The sequence below is a fragment of the Micromys minutus genome (assembly GCF_963924665.1).
Source record: "Micromys minutus genome assembly, chromosome: 5".
NCBI classification, from domain to species: Eukaryota; Metazoa; Chordata; class Mammalia; order Rodentia; family Muridae; genus Micromys; species Micromys minutus.
Genome location: NC_137974.1, coordinates 73,712,983 through 73,728,404, shown reverse-complemented (window position 1 = coordinate 73,728,404; position 15,422 = coordinate 73,712,983). Strand labels below are relative to the sequence as shown.

At 38.2% G+C, this 15,422-nt stretch overlaps 1 pseudogene across 1 annotated transcript; it reads left to right on the top strand.

Moving 5' to 3' along the window:
- Nucleotides 1-11,467: 11,467 nt before the first annotated feature.
- On the top strand, nt 11,468-12,400 carry LOC308421188 (ribosome biogenesis protein NSA2 homolog; annotated as a pseudogene). The gene is made up of 2 exons: nt 11,468-12,183; nt 12,313-12,400. The product of its transcript is annotated as a ribosome biogenesis protein NSA2 homolog (transcript).
- Nucleotides 12,401-15,422: the final 3,022 nt, after the last annotated feature.

Here is a 15,422-nt window from a genome sequence, read left to right as displayed (position 1 = left end):
AATATTGACGGAACATTTCAAAATGGAAAATACATTTACTTTGGTGAACGAGATTCTTTAACTATTAATTGTCTTCATGTCTCTTATAAAAGACATGACAGGGCATGAAATGATTAGTTCATGAGTGAAGACCTTTAGCCATTCCAATTCTACACAGTGTGTGTGTGTGTGTGTGTGTGTGTGTGTGTGTGTGTGTGTGTACACACTCCCCCCCACACTTTTGTGGAACTTCAATAAGTCATTTATTTATGTAGCACCATCGTTTCATTTCTGGACCTCCATGGTGTAACTTTGTAAAATCATAGGAGGGGAAGGGAGTGCCTGAAGTCTCATAAACCTAGAGCTACAGAGGAGTAACTGAGTCCCGGGAAACACAGCCTGTCAAGGAGACTGTCATGGCTGCTATGTGAAAAGGATCATACAGATTTATTACACCAACATGCCGTTCACGAAAGGATGCAGAATAACACAGAATTACACTAAATCTCAGCTAGGTTCCCTTCAGTACCCAGTCTGTGATGCCTAACCAACAGTTTACCCCTTGGGAATGAGTTTCCCTGTTTTGTAACAGAGGAGCTGTAAGACAAATGTACATGAAAATGACTACATAATGGAAATCTTTTCCTCAGTTAAAATAAAAACAACAACTAAAAGATGCCCCAGTAACTGCAGTAGTAAAAGTGATTTAATGGACACTTGCCCCTGCATGCAGTATTAGACCTCTGTGTGGCGAAAGCTAAGTAGATTTGCCTAGGGTTGAACCTTCCTCAAGTATCAATGTGTTCTTGGGTTTGGTACTTAGCCTTCTTTTTGCTCTAGTTTTGCTACTAATACAGAGGACGTAACCACAGCTCAAACATCATAGCATTGTTGTAAGGATTAATTGAGGTAATATAGCTCAGGCTGTAAGGAACCAATGCATTAGCCACCTGTTTTGGTTATGGTTCTTATTGGCCTTTCCAGGTCAGGAGCATATTTGAGAACTGGGGGTAGTGCTTCTAATGCTAAATGAGGCATTGGATGATTTTAAAACACCTATAGAGACACATGCTGTCTTTGAAACGGATAATACTATTTCTCACCCATCACAGGGATTTATATCCCTCAATATTTGTATCAAAAACCCCACCTATGATTTTGACACAAGTGAATCTAAAGAGAGCTTTGATTTGGGGAGGGGGGCTGTGGGGAGTTTTGATCAACTTACTGTGTTTCCTTCAAATCAGACTATCAAATAAATCTGTGAATATTTTGGAAATATGGGAAGTCTATAATTAATCCCCATGGGTAGAAAGAAACTGCTTGGACAAATCACGAGAAACCTGAGTGCTTTTTTTGTTTTAAACAACACTCTATGCCTGTGAAAGGAAACCTTCTTATGTTAGCATGTCTGTGTCTTGTAAAGCATTTTGACACATGTTATTTTATTTTAGCTTCTTACAGCTGGGTGGAGGATGGTATTCAGACATCATCCATCCAGGAGGGGAAAAGGAAAGAAATGTTTGAAAGGTTACTTGTTTCAAATCACAAGGCTTTTAAGTAGCACATTTGAAAAGTTACCAAACTGTGTTTTATTTGGCTTAGCTTTGCTGCTTAGTTTAATGTTATAAGAAATTGTGGTCTCACCTGGACATTGGGATTGCTAATGTATAATGATAAATATTTTTTCTGCTTTCACTAGTTCTAATAATAGAAACCCTTTTAATGTACCTTCTGTGATTGCCCTCTATGTTAATTAGCTGCTCTTTGGAACTAATTTAACATCCTCTGGTTCTTCTAGAAATAGTCTCTGAAAAAAAAAAGTTGGTGTTCAGAAAACCATTATTGATGCAAAGATTTGAACAGATCTTTAACTTTCAATAACCAGTGATCTTCCATACTTTAGTATTTCTAAAGACATACAGACTATTCCTGGTTGTGGTCTTGTTTACCAACTTATCTACACCTGAAATATGATGAATTTTACCTGGATATCCAGATTCTTATAAACACCTAGCTGGGATCAGGGAATGTGCAAAAACATTTTTTCACATTCCAGAAACTCAACAACAACAGCAACAACAACAACAACAAACGCAACCGTGGGACTGAGATTGCAGCAGAAAAAGCAAGCGTGGGAGGCTGGAAAACCTTTCATGTCAAGTTGATTTCTCATATCCGTGTGGTCCAATTTCAGTTTGAATATTAGCTCTGAAATCCGCAGTCCCCTCTTACACAAGGCTAGAAAGGTGATGGCAGAATATTTCAGACCGTTCTAAAACTCTAATAAAATCTCTCCTGCCAGATGACCCTCGATAAGCTTATTCTTGCGTTCAGCATGAAGCTCCCAGGATGGGCTCAGAAAGGGCGATGTTCTCCTCTATCAAGTTTCCAGCCAGCCATGTTAGGCAGCTCAGAAATTTCATTGGAATTTTTCCTTACTTAGCAGTTTTAGATGCTTTCCTTGGAGTTCATCAGGACCAAAACTCAATAGGACTGTGTGATCACTAGGTTTGTAGTGTCTCAATTGCACTTTTTAATATTTAGTATTTACCTGATGGTGAAAGGCGTTGAGATTGAGCTTGCTGTTAAGGCACACTGTGGGCTTTACACAAACACACGTTTTATGTTTATTAGGATATTAAAGAACTTCATGGTGGCAGGGTTCTTAGGAGGGCATCTCATGCTCTAACATCTGTATAATATATAGCACCTTCATCTCCTTTCCCTTTTGAGTATGCAGAATTATGGTCTCTTTATTACTCTACCCTTTTCCTTGCAAAATGACGGGCAGAGTGGTTGTTGTTTTGTGTGTTTACTGCAATGCCCTGAACACAGAATTCTCTTAGTCTAAAGATAAAGTGTTTGAATTTATGAAGAAACTGTAACTTATAACACTAAAAGATACATTTAAGACACACCCCACCTGACTTCCTTTGGACTTAAAAGAATAGAGATTTTTTATTTTGGTTTCTGACTGCAAATTTTATGCAAAGAGAGTATTTTAGGAGTTTCTATCAATTAAGATTGATCATATTCTGTGTGGTCACCATAACTATTAATCACCACTACAGGACCTTAAATTTGCCTTGTGCTCTAATATTTTGATGCATTGTGTTCAAATACAGGTGTCATTAAAATGAAAATTCAGCAATGATTAGAAGCTAAACCAAGTTGTGTAGACTAATAATATGTCTTCCTACAGTTGCAGTAGACATGTTACAAATACAGGATAGGGCTCTCTCTAGTAAGACATCAATGTGACCACTTTCCTCCACCCTCAGGACCTGCACACACATAATTCAGGAACCTAGTTAAAAATGAATCCTTATTTGGAAAGCCAGAGAAACAACCCTTTACAGTGCTCTGTTGCCATTTCTCTCAACCTTTAGTGGCATCCTCACCACCACTTGGAGCTTAGTATTAGGGGTGTGTGAACTCCACCCTGACTCCTTGCCTGGAACAGGAGACAGTTTTTGTTTTGGTTTTGGTTTTCACAGAAGCAAGGAGGTGATGAGAACATGGTTTAATATAAATCGAGTTTCTAAACCCACAGCCTATGCTTTATTATTTTGCCTCGCTTCACTTGCAAAGACAAAATCAGGCATAGCACACAAGAATTCCAAGACACATCTGGAATACTTTAAGCTAAGCGTGATCCTGCACAGGCATGCCGACATCATGTCCACGGAGCTAGCCATAGTCTAAGAGAGATTAACTATGGGATGATGGAGCCCATTTCCCTGGCAGAGAAAAGTTTACCTTCCTGTCAGTTCTGAGACAAGAAGGTTGACAGAGTAACTTGTCTCTTCACATCAATATATATCATTCTCATGTGTTTTCCTTTATAGAAATGCACTGTGGGCGAGTAAAGTAGAAAATGACCCTGCTGAAAAATAAATTCATTCCGGTGAGTCATGTCTTTGCTGCATTGCAAATACAATATGAATAAACTCAAGGTTTTATTTAGTTTAGAAACTAATGAAGGAATTAGTAATATATCAACGTTAATTCAAGGAGCACATTCACACTAATATTAAGACAACATGGCTGAGTTAGATGTAAAACTACTTAATACCTGCCAGGGTCATAGACTATAACATTTAGTATTTTTTTTTTTTATTCTGAAAAGAAATTATTCTCATTCCCAATGGACAAAATTCTATAAGCTAATTTTTAATCCCTACAGAGTTATAAAACAGATCAGCAATAAATCAAAATAATAATTAGACAAGAATAATTGAGGCCAGAACCAAAGAACTATCCCATGGAAACATCCAAGAGATTGATTCCAATTTGGGGATGATTTATTTTTCAATAAAGCTTTTATTAGCTCAGTCTTAGTAGGACTGCCTCAATTTGTTTCATGTACATGCAAGATTTACACTGGTGCACAGTATAAATTGAGGAAATATTTTTAAATATGGTGACGTTAGCATGTGTCCCTTTAATCCTTAAATTAGATAATATGCTTCTAGACTACAAATGATTAAATTGGAAAGACCCTTAGATGCCTGGATGTTTAGGATTAGAACACACTTGGTGATTCTCAGTGAAAAGAATACCATGGGAGGTTCCTGTGCTCACATCACATAGTAGTGAAGGTAGCAAGATTTTTTATATATGAATCCCGACGGCGCCATCCTTCTACCTGCCCCAGTGCTTAGTGTTCCCAAATGACTCTCTCACACACACACACACACACACACACACACACACACACACACACACACACACACAGAGCCTTTATATTTTGGCATGCCTTAATCAAGGCAATAACTGGGCCATTTCCTAAACTCATGCTGTTAACTTACCTCCCACTGTTAATTCTGAGTTATCATTTATTAGATTTTATGTTCTAACTTAGCTGCCCTGGAACCAGTTGGCTGCCTGACTGGGCCACACTCTCCTAGCTCCTTCACATGCAAGTTATACCTCCCGGTTCTCCACTATTCTCAGGCATGACATCTCCCCTCTCCTTCCTCTGGCATGGCAGATCTCCCCCTGCCTTCTCACACTCTCTCTTCCCAAACTCCAGAAAGTCTCAAGTCCCGCCTCTGTCTCAGCAGCCATTGGCTCCTGGTATCTTTATTTACCAATCCGAACCTACTGGGGGCAGGTCCCCAGAGGCACTCTCATACAAACATTTTTGGGGGAACATGATTAGCTTTTGTAATAGAAGCAGCTGCAGGTAGGGGACAAGGCCAACTACTGCTTTGGGAAATGGAATGGAAGGAGAAGTCTCAGTTGGCTCTGTGCTCTCCCCATTCAGAGATGTGTGACTTGAATGTGACATGTCCAACAAAGGTAGGGCTTTGATGGTAGATGACTAGTGGCAAACTTGAGGATTCAGAACCCGATTCTATTTCCTATTTACTGTCTGCTTCCTGATTTTCACTGGCATGTGGCCAGCCTGCCAGCCTCTTGTCTCTGTTGTGATGAACCACATCTCTTTATAAATCAAAAGGAACTATGTGTTTCCTTAAATTGTTTCTTGCCAGGTATTTGGCCAGGGGAAGAAAAAAAAAAGTAATGTAGAGACCACGTGCCCATTCATGCTTGCATCATTCTAAAACTGCTCCCTCTGTGTTCTGTGGAAATGCCCGGATGAAGCAATGTGTACTCGTCACCCAAGATGAGCTAGACACCGAGTCTCCTTCCCTCTTACCTGATCCTGAGTCATAAGCGAATTCCGATTTTCCCAATTCCTTGTTTTGCTAGTGTGTCTCCCTCAATTTAGTTTTCTCTCCTCGGGAACAAAGAAAAATGTCATTCAGCAAATATGCTATAAACATATCTTGTCTCACATTAAAGTCTAGAACATCTTTTTATTTGTGTTCCTGTGTGGTCAGCATATTGGATGAAGAAAAAAGAGAAAAGCCTTTTTGAGAGAGCAAAAGGAAAAGAAATGGTTGGGTTGGTATTCTGGGACAATCCTGCCTCATAACTCAGCCATCCAACATTCTTCTCATGTCAAAATAATTTTTAGCCCTTCTGATTGTATTAAAGCCGCATTTGCCATAATTTATATCAGGCTAGGAGAGAAAGGAGGAGAAAGCATATGTTAAAGCCTATTACAGCTAGAATCGATTCAAGTACAAAGAAAGGATTTTTGGTATTAAAGCTTAGCTTTGCCTGTGTTCTAGCATAGATGTGTCCAACAAAGGAAGAATGCTACTTGTGTCTTGTGTTTATCCTGTGGCAGGATTGTCACACCCTGTTTCTGAATCCATGATCTGAGTTAGCTTGCACACTTGGGAAAAACTGATATTTTGGGGGGCTACATTTAATTGAGGTACATTTAATCTGCTAAGTAAAATCAAACTTTAAAGACCACAACTTCTTTAAGATGCGGAAAGACATTGTGAGACTTCAAGGCTGGAGTGCAGGAAGATGGGGGTTTTACTCACTTGTCCTGGGAACATGTCTCCCCACTCATTCTTTGTTTTCCATCAAAGGAAGATGCTTTTTTTACAGTGTCCTTTAAAGTATGTTAATCTAGCTTAAACACAGAGGCCGGGTGCTTATACAGGTAAACTACAAAACTCTTGTCTGCTAGACTAAGCTTTAGCAGCTGTGAATATATAATGTCTGTACATATCTATAAGGGTACATTTTCAGCTCTGAACTGCTGAGAACTGTTACCCCATCACTTCATTTTACAAAGGTGACTATTTACTAGCGATGAACTGTGAATTTGCTGTGCATTTCGAACAGGAATGAAAAACAGAGAAGTGTGCTTTATTTGGCCTCTGTTGAGATTTTTGAGTCACGGTACTTAATGACTCATGTGGTCCTCATCTTGTCATATTGGAAATAGAAACCTAAGATTTGTTTTGAGAGATATCCTCCAATATTGTTCTCAGATAAAGAGGTGTTAGACCAATGCTAAGATGTCATCTCTGAAGCAGAGACAGGACCTCATCACTGTTAATAGAATAGCAATTAGCAGCGTTAACATCTGGACAATACACCTTTGGAGTTACGCCTTTAACAAGAATAAATAATACTTGAATTTATTTTTCAGAGTTTGCCTTGTACAGGAAGCCTTCTGCAAGTTCTAACATTTGGCTTCAAATCACTGGAGGCTAGACGGGCAGGTGGAAGCAATTTTTCCTCCATTTCCGTAAAATAAAAGGTTCAGCAATTTTGCTGAGGTACATGATACACTAGCAAATGGGCCAGGCACAGAATGTAGGGTTCGGGCCCTTTGTCTGTTCCTGAATTTTCTTCAAAAAAAAAAAAAGTTGGAAGGTTTCCTTCTTAAATTTAAATCCTTTGTTTTAAACAGAAAGCCAAGGGTTTTGAATATGTCACACTGGATTCCAGCTTCAATTTAGCGCCCCCTTCACTTCTTTTGCAGAGGTCTCTGTGTGATTTTAACAGCGGTACATCGAATTATATGTAAAAATCATAGTGATTAGTATACTTGTCAAACCATTCTTCCTCTGCCCAAATGTAATCTGCCAACAGTAAGACAGGCATACTCAAAACAGGAACAAATGCTTCTACTACCAAAGAAACAGGGCTTTAACTCCTCACTCACCACTGAAAACCATTCAGAAGCGGTTTTCTGACGGGCAGGAAAATATAGTAGCTGTTCATGTTTCATTTAATCCTGGAGGAGAGAGAGAGAGAGAGAGAGAGAGAGAGAGAGAGAGAGAGAGAGAGAGAGAGAGAGAGAGAGGAGACAGGAAGATTGAGAGAACACAAATGGGTGGGTGGGGGACCAGAGACATGGCCTGCCAACTTTGTGTACAAAAAAGAGAAAAAGATGGTGTCCTGATGGAATTTAAGCTACAGAGGTCTCCTATGCCCAGAAAGATCAATCAGGGTAAATGAGTTCTCCATGTATTATTACCTAAGGGTAGAGAAAATTGAAGATGAGATTCTTTTCCCCCTGTGCTGGTTTGACCTTGGTGCATAACTGCAGCATAAAAAAAATGTGCAGAATCTGACAGTGATTCACAACCCTCCCCCTCCATTGGTCAAACTGAAATTTTAACTCTTAGAGAATTAAAAGTATTGGCTCAGATGACACTATTTTATCCATAATTTCCATATTTTAGGTTCTAATTGAAATGCAACTATCTGTGTAATCGTGAATGAATGAACCAGATCTGCAGCAGATGCTTTCTGTCCTGTGAGAACCACTCGATCCATTGTTGCCTCATGCAAGGCAGGCAGTGCTCAAAATGGCTAGAAAATCAACTGAAACTGCGTTTGTGCTTTACCAAAAGCCCTGTAACACGTGCACTGGTGAGAGGTAAGCTTTCCACATTTGTGACCCACTGTGGTAAACAACTAGAAACCCCAAAACTTCAGTCACCCTCTCCAAGTAAGAATGAATGCCCCCATATCGATCCATTTCCACATCTGGGACAGACAGAGAAAAGAACTGAAATAAAAATGATAAACAGCAAAGATTGTGAGATGGGTTTTTTAAAATTTTTTAAACTGAAGGCTGCATTTTATATGAATAAATGAAAAAAGAAAAAAACACATTTGTTTCTTTATTCCTCAACATTTTACAAACTTGAGAGGATTGTATGCAAAAGGTTATAGAGGAAGTTTCACCTCCTGATATTTCTGCCTCCCGAGCCTGCTCCACTGCTGAACAAAAGCAGAGGTTCTGCAGTGGCCCGAGTAGGAGATGCGCAGCAGATGGGAACTTGTAAGAACCTGTGTGACTTTGACCCAACAGACCTCCATAAAAAAATCCAGACATGGATATTATGGAATTCAAATCAGTAAAGAGTCTAAATCCCCGAATTATTTTGTGGCATTTTGTCTGAAAGAGCTAACATATGTCTGCATCTCTCCTTTTGTCCTTTTGTAGATATACTTTATGTCTTTGCTTCACATCATGGCTTGGCAAAAAGGAAATGCAAATTCTTTGGGCTGAAGATATTTAAGAAATAGATACAGGCCTTCCTTTTTTTGAGCTTCATATGGTCTGTGAGTTGTTTCTTGGGTGTTCAGAGCTTTCTGGGGCTAGTATTCAATTATCAGTGACTACGTATCATGTGTGTTCTTTTGTGACTGGGTTACCTCACTCAGGATGATATTCTCTAGTTCCATTTATTTGCTTAGGAATTTCATGAAGTCATTGTTTTTAATAGCTGAGTAGTACTCTGTTGTGTAAATGTACCACACTTTCTGAATCCATTCCTCTGTTGAAGTACATCTGGGTTCTTTCCAGATTCTGGCTATTATAAATAAGGCTGCTATGAACATGGTGGAGCATGTGCCCTTATTATGTTGGACAGTCCTTCTTAGAAAAAAAGAAAAAAATGGTGTATCCTTCATATATTATTATGCAACAAATTTTGTGATCTATAACAATATTTTATAAAATAAATAAATTAATAAAAAAGAAATAGATACAGGAAGCTCTCTGCCTTTCATCTATTTTTTCTGAAGTATATAGATTTATAAATACAAATATATACTGCCACACTTCCCACTTAAAGTTAGTGGCTGAATTGAAGACAGCAGACCCCACCCCCTGGGACTTATCAGTTACAGGAGAGTATTTACAGCAGCATCTTTCTGGATCCTGTATCATGCCTCTTCCCCCAGAAGCCCAAAGCCTCCATCCATGTTTTAAGTTGGTACAAGGTTCAGCCACCTTGTTCGTGATAAAGTCCCACACTGAGTGTGTGAGACTCTACTGTTTAAGCATTCGATCAAATTATATTTATTCATTGTCAATCCAGTATTTATTGTTAACAGACTCATAGACATCATTGAGAAAAAGAAGATCTAAAACTTCCACATACTTGCGAGATTGAAACTGGTCTAATTTTTCATATCGTATTTTGCCTGTGATTATTTTTTCCTTGTTGAACATTTAAAAAAAACAGATGGGTAGGGGTAAAAAACGAAGGTTCCTGGTTCTTGGTGATGTCAAAAATAGGGTGGCACTTAGAAGTTCTAAAAATAGACATGAGATAAATGGTTCTCTACTGTAACGCTAAAGCATATGTTTAACAATCTTGCTCATTAGCCATATAATCATCTGGAATAGCTGTTTGCACAATTTCCATAATGCTTTGACCCTTTAATAAGGTTCATGTTGTGGGGACCCCAACTATTAAATTATTTCATTGCTTTATAACTGTAATGTTGCTTCTGTTGAGAATTGTATATTAAATATCTGATTTACAGGATATTTGATCCCAAAGGGGTCTTGACCTACAGGTTTAGAACCACTGATCTATAAGACATTGTCTTCAACAGGATTAATGTTTAATAATCCATATATTTAGGCTTAATGAATACTTATGCTTATTTCTGGGTTCAATATGTATTGATATATTATAAAACCAAATATTAGACTATTTTTTATTTTAAACATCTTTAATTTTTTTATAGTGAAAATATTCAAGATCCTTTCTCATGGAATTTTGAAACACATAATCCAATGTTCTTAAGTATAAGGACAGTTCTGTGTAATGGTGTACCAAATCTTATTCCTCCTTGCTAGCTGTGACATCACAGACACATTGCCAATCCCACCTATACTCCCGCCTTCCACAGACTCTGCCAATAGCTGTCTTAGTCTTTATGCTATGAGATCAGCTCTCTGAGTCCCCACATAAATGTAGTGAGAAGTTATTTCTATCTCTGTGCCTGGATTATTTAACTTAATATAGTCCACTAGAATTTTCCACATTGCAACAAATGACAGTATTTTTTTTTTTTTGATTGTTGAATAGTGTTTTGGGGTAATAGGGTGGGTCTTGAAATATGGCCTTGCAGAATAGTTTTCTATGATCTCTATATACAATGTCTTTCTTCATTAATCAGTTGATGGATACGCAAGTAAACATTCTGCTTATTAAATAGTATTGTGGTGATTCTGGGAGGGCAGATGTCTCTTCCAGGTACTGATTTAATTTACTTGGATAAATTAAATTTATTGGATTGCAAGAGCACACAGTAGTTTTATTTTGAAGCATTTTTCAGCATCTTATACACACTGTTTTCCACAGTGATTTGTTAATTCACTTTGCTTGTGCTAATGTACAGAAGTTCATTTCTCCAAGTCTTTGCTAGTAAGTTATCTTTAGTGTTTTTACCAATAGCCATTCTTACTGTATTGGGGTGCCACCTGTGTGTGTATGTGTGTGTGTGTGTGTGTGTGTGTTTGAATTAATGAGTTTATTGAGTGTACTTATGGAACATGTGCATGTGCTTACTTACTTGCAGGAGTGTATGTGATCTCAACTCGCTTCCATAAAAAGGTGCGTTGTCACCTTGAAGTCTAGGGATGAAGACATCTTGGAAGCAGCATCAGCAAGTTTTAATTGTGGTTTACATAGTCATTTCCCTAATGATTAAAGTATTGGACATTTTAAAAATACTTCTGGCTTTTTCCCCTGTTCTGGCCTGAGCGAAGCAGGCTCGTGGACCAGTGACACCCAGAAATTAAGAGGATTTTGGAACCCGGGAGGTCAAGAACTGCTGTTCCGCAGCTGTCATCATGCCACAGAATGAATATATTGAATTGCACCGCAAACGATATGGGTATCGTTTGGATACCATGAGAAAAAGAGAAAGAAAGAAGTTCGGGAGGCTCATGAACGCTCAAAGAAAGCAAAAAAAAAAAAAAAAAAAAAAAAAAAAAAAAAAAAAAAACCAAAAACATTGGCCTGAAAGCTAAGCTCTACCATAAACAGCGCCATGCAGAGAAAATACAAATAAAAAAGACTATTAAGATGCATGAAAAGAGAAACACCAAGCAGAAGGATGAGGAGAATACCACAGGGAGCAGTCCCTGCCTATCTGCTGGACAGAGAGGGCCAGTTAAGAGCAAAAGTACTTTCCAACATGATTAAGCAGAAACGAAAAGAAAAGGCAGGAAAATGGGAGGTTCCTCTACCCAAAGTTCATGCCCAAGGAAAAACAGAAGTATTGAAAGTTATTCAAACAGGAAAAAGAAAAAAGAAGGCATGGAAGAGAATGGTTACTAAAGTCTGCTTTGTTGGTGATGGTTTTACAAGAAAACCACCAAAATATGAGAGGTTCATTAAGCCAATGGGTCTGCGTTTCAAAAACACCCATGTCACACACCCTGAGCTGAAAGCTACCTTTTGCCTGCCTATACTTGGTGTGAAAAAGAATCCATCACCCCCTGGGTGTGATCACCAAAGGCACAGTTATTGAAGTGAATGTGAGCAAGTTGGGTCTTGTGACGGGGTGGAGAGAAGGGGAAAGAGAAACAGAAAGAGAGACAGAAAGGGACAGAAAGATTTTCACTTGCATGCTGTAAGGTTCCTGAATAAACCGCTTTGAGAAGAACGCTGTGTCGTCACTCCTTTTCTGCTGGTCGGAGACGGTAGCGACAGGAAAGTACGCCTTAAGTTACCAACAATCCTGAAAACGATGGTGCATAAATGCAGTCTTGCTGGCTTGACAGTGACATCATTCCACTCACTACCGAAGACTACACACTGTCAGGAAAACACCGTCACTGTCTCTGTGATCTTTCTGAACTACCAAGCAGCCTTATGCCATGTGCAGTTATCAAGTATTTATTAAATTGTAAAGGAAAGTAAAACACTGCCCAATTTTACAGTTGGTCTTCAGTTTAGGGCATCGCGGCTTACATATTAATAAAATGTAGTGACTGAGTAGTAAGCACACAACAGCATCCGAAGGATGAGGTACACAGCAATACAAGTCTGTCATTACTTGGAAAGCCCCCAGAGTAGCTGACGGTACTTGTAAAGGTTAAGTATTTCCCATCTCATTGGCACTAATCCTAAAATGTGGAACATTTTAAACACAATAGTGTTTAAATTCATAAAATATAACATTAAAAGTCTAAGAGAAAGTAAAAAAATTCCCAACTCAAGTGTTTTCTTTCCCTTGGGTTGTCTACTCAGTGAGCTCAGGTGTGGAGTCCTACCAACTTCTGTATTCTAAAACAAGGGCATGCATTCTCACTGCCACAGCAACGTTAGGACTGGGTTAAATAACTCCCGACCTTGTACCAGTGACTTGACATGTGACAGTTAATTAAATTGAAAGGCCATGATTTGGGGTTATAACTTAACCCTTAAGAGTGTCTGTATATTAATCTATGATCACCATATTGCTTTAAATTGTTTATTTTTTAAATCTACTTTCATAATACAGGCAGTGTGATTAGTTGTGCCTTTAATTCTAACAGTATCTAAGCACATCTTCATGAATGAAACTCAGGGTGAAAAGAAAATTTAAAACACAAGACTAGAAAACCATCACAAAATATAGGTTTAAATTACTATTTTAAACATTAAGGGGGAAAAATAACCTAGCAAAGATATAAATCATAAATTCTCCGTAAGACTTGGTACTTTGAATAATACATTTTTTTAAACTTTTAGAACATATAAAGATAATAAAATGAAAGCTAGTTCCTTGGTGATGACCAGTAAAAACAGAATCACTCTAGAACTTTCTTACAATTAGATTTTAACATTTTCTATTGATAAAAATGGGCAATTTATATTTATTTGTTTAAGTCATGGTGAAAGGGAGTCTGACTTCAGGTAATCAGTGGGTTTTGTTGATGTTTGCTTATTTTTTAGGATTAAAAACAGCAAACCGTCTTATACAAAAAAGGCATGGCAGGAAGTACTGAGACAAGCATGACTTCTATGATAGACCACGCCCCAAACACCAGCTTGCTAATGGACATAAAAGGGCAAAAGCTGCACTCTCGAACAGTTACGGATGAGTAGTATTAGTACAAATTATTTACATCAACACCTGTTGCAGCTGGCTGGTGTGACCACAGCTTAGGTAATTCCAAAGGAGATGGTTAGTTGGTAGAAGGGCTTGAAGGTACACAAAGTCACAAACCACTAGGTAACACCTTGGTCACCAGAAGTCCTACTTAGTCTGCCAATCAATGGAAAAAGGAAAGTTGACGTACACGTGGAAGAATGTGGACACAAAGACTGGCATTCTAAGTCCTGCCTTTTGATTTTATTTTAAAAATCATAATAGAATCTCTTTAAAAGTTTTAAAGGAGATTTACAATAAAATTCTTAAATAAAAAAATACTTCTGGCCCACATGTTTATGTTTTATTTTTCTCTTTGTCTTTCAAACATAGTCTCAATATGTAGCTCTGGCCAGCCTGGAATGTTCTATGCAGACTGGGATTGTCTTAAACTTATGATAATCTTCCTGCTTTTGTCTTAGAATATTTGAATTATAGGCCTGCTATACCCTGTATGGTGTTTGTACACCCTCTCTGTGAGAGGTATCTAGTCAAGCTTTTGCATCTTTTAAAAATATCAGAATAATCTCTCTGCTTTGAGCTTCAGGAGTTAGACAATGTTGGGAAGTAGATTTATTTCTAGTGAATGTAATTGGAGACCTTTGGTCCACATGCATCTGAAAATTTACAACTTCTATTGGTTTTGGAAAAATTTTGTCACTTCACAGTTTTTTTTTTTTTTAACCAAGGAAGGAGCACAAGAAACGAATATAGACATAAATCTAGGCAGCTCTTCTGCTATCCCCAAGGCCATGGATAGTGTGTTTGATGCAATATTAGTGGATGTTGAAGCTCAGGATATTTGTGGCTAAGACTATGTTTAGTCTGGAGTTCTTAAGCATTGTGGCTGGTCTCATGATAGACTGTAATCCATATGGACACTGAAGTCCTCCTGTAGTTATGATAGGACAGCCCATGTAGTCACATAGGCCAGGGACTATGCTTGTCTCTCTGTAGCTGTGAGATATCACTGGGTACCACTACAAGTCCAGAGACATCGTGGGTAATGACCTGGATTCTGGCATTGTGTGAATCTTTCCTATGCTGTCTGACTGAGATAATTTCAAAATTAAGTTCCTGGATAAAGGTTTACTCTTGCTTCCTTCTTCCTCCCTAGGTAGACATTATATTACTTCTCTGCTATGCTTTTTGGGGAGTTGGGTGGAGGAATGGTGCAGGCCATTTTAAACTGCCCTCCCTATCCTCTTCAGTGTGTTCTTTGATGCTTTCCCTGCTTTGTTCAAATGTAGGCGTTTTCATCTGTGGATGTCCTTCAAGAGTATGATTCTTTGGGGCTGTACAGATGTGAGAGCCCTTTCCCACCGTGTTTCTCTTTCTCTTTACAAAAGTCACTAATCAGTCATGTCTCTAACCCAGTAGATCTTAGATCAGCAGCTTTTCACTGTTAATTCATTCCTTCTTGAATTCTCTTAGATCGAGCATTACCTGAGTGCTGGTTTCTTTGTTGACAACTAAAAAAATGGAGCACATGATTATTATAATCGTATGAAAGTTATGTTTATGACTTTTTAAAAATTATTTATTTTATAAAACATTATTACAACTCACAAAATTTGTTACATAACTATACACAATTTTTTTCCCTTTTTACTTTTTTTCTAAGAAAGACTAAGGCATCTTTCTGGCCTTCCTTCTTTTTGAGCTTC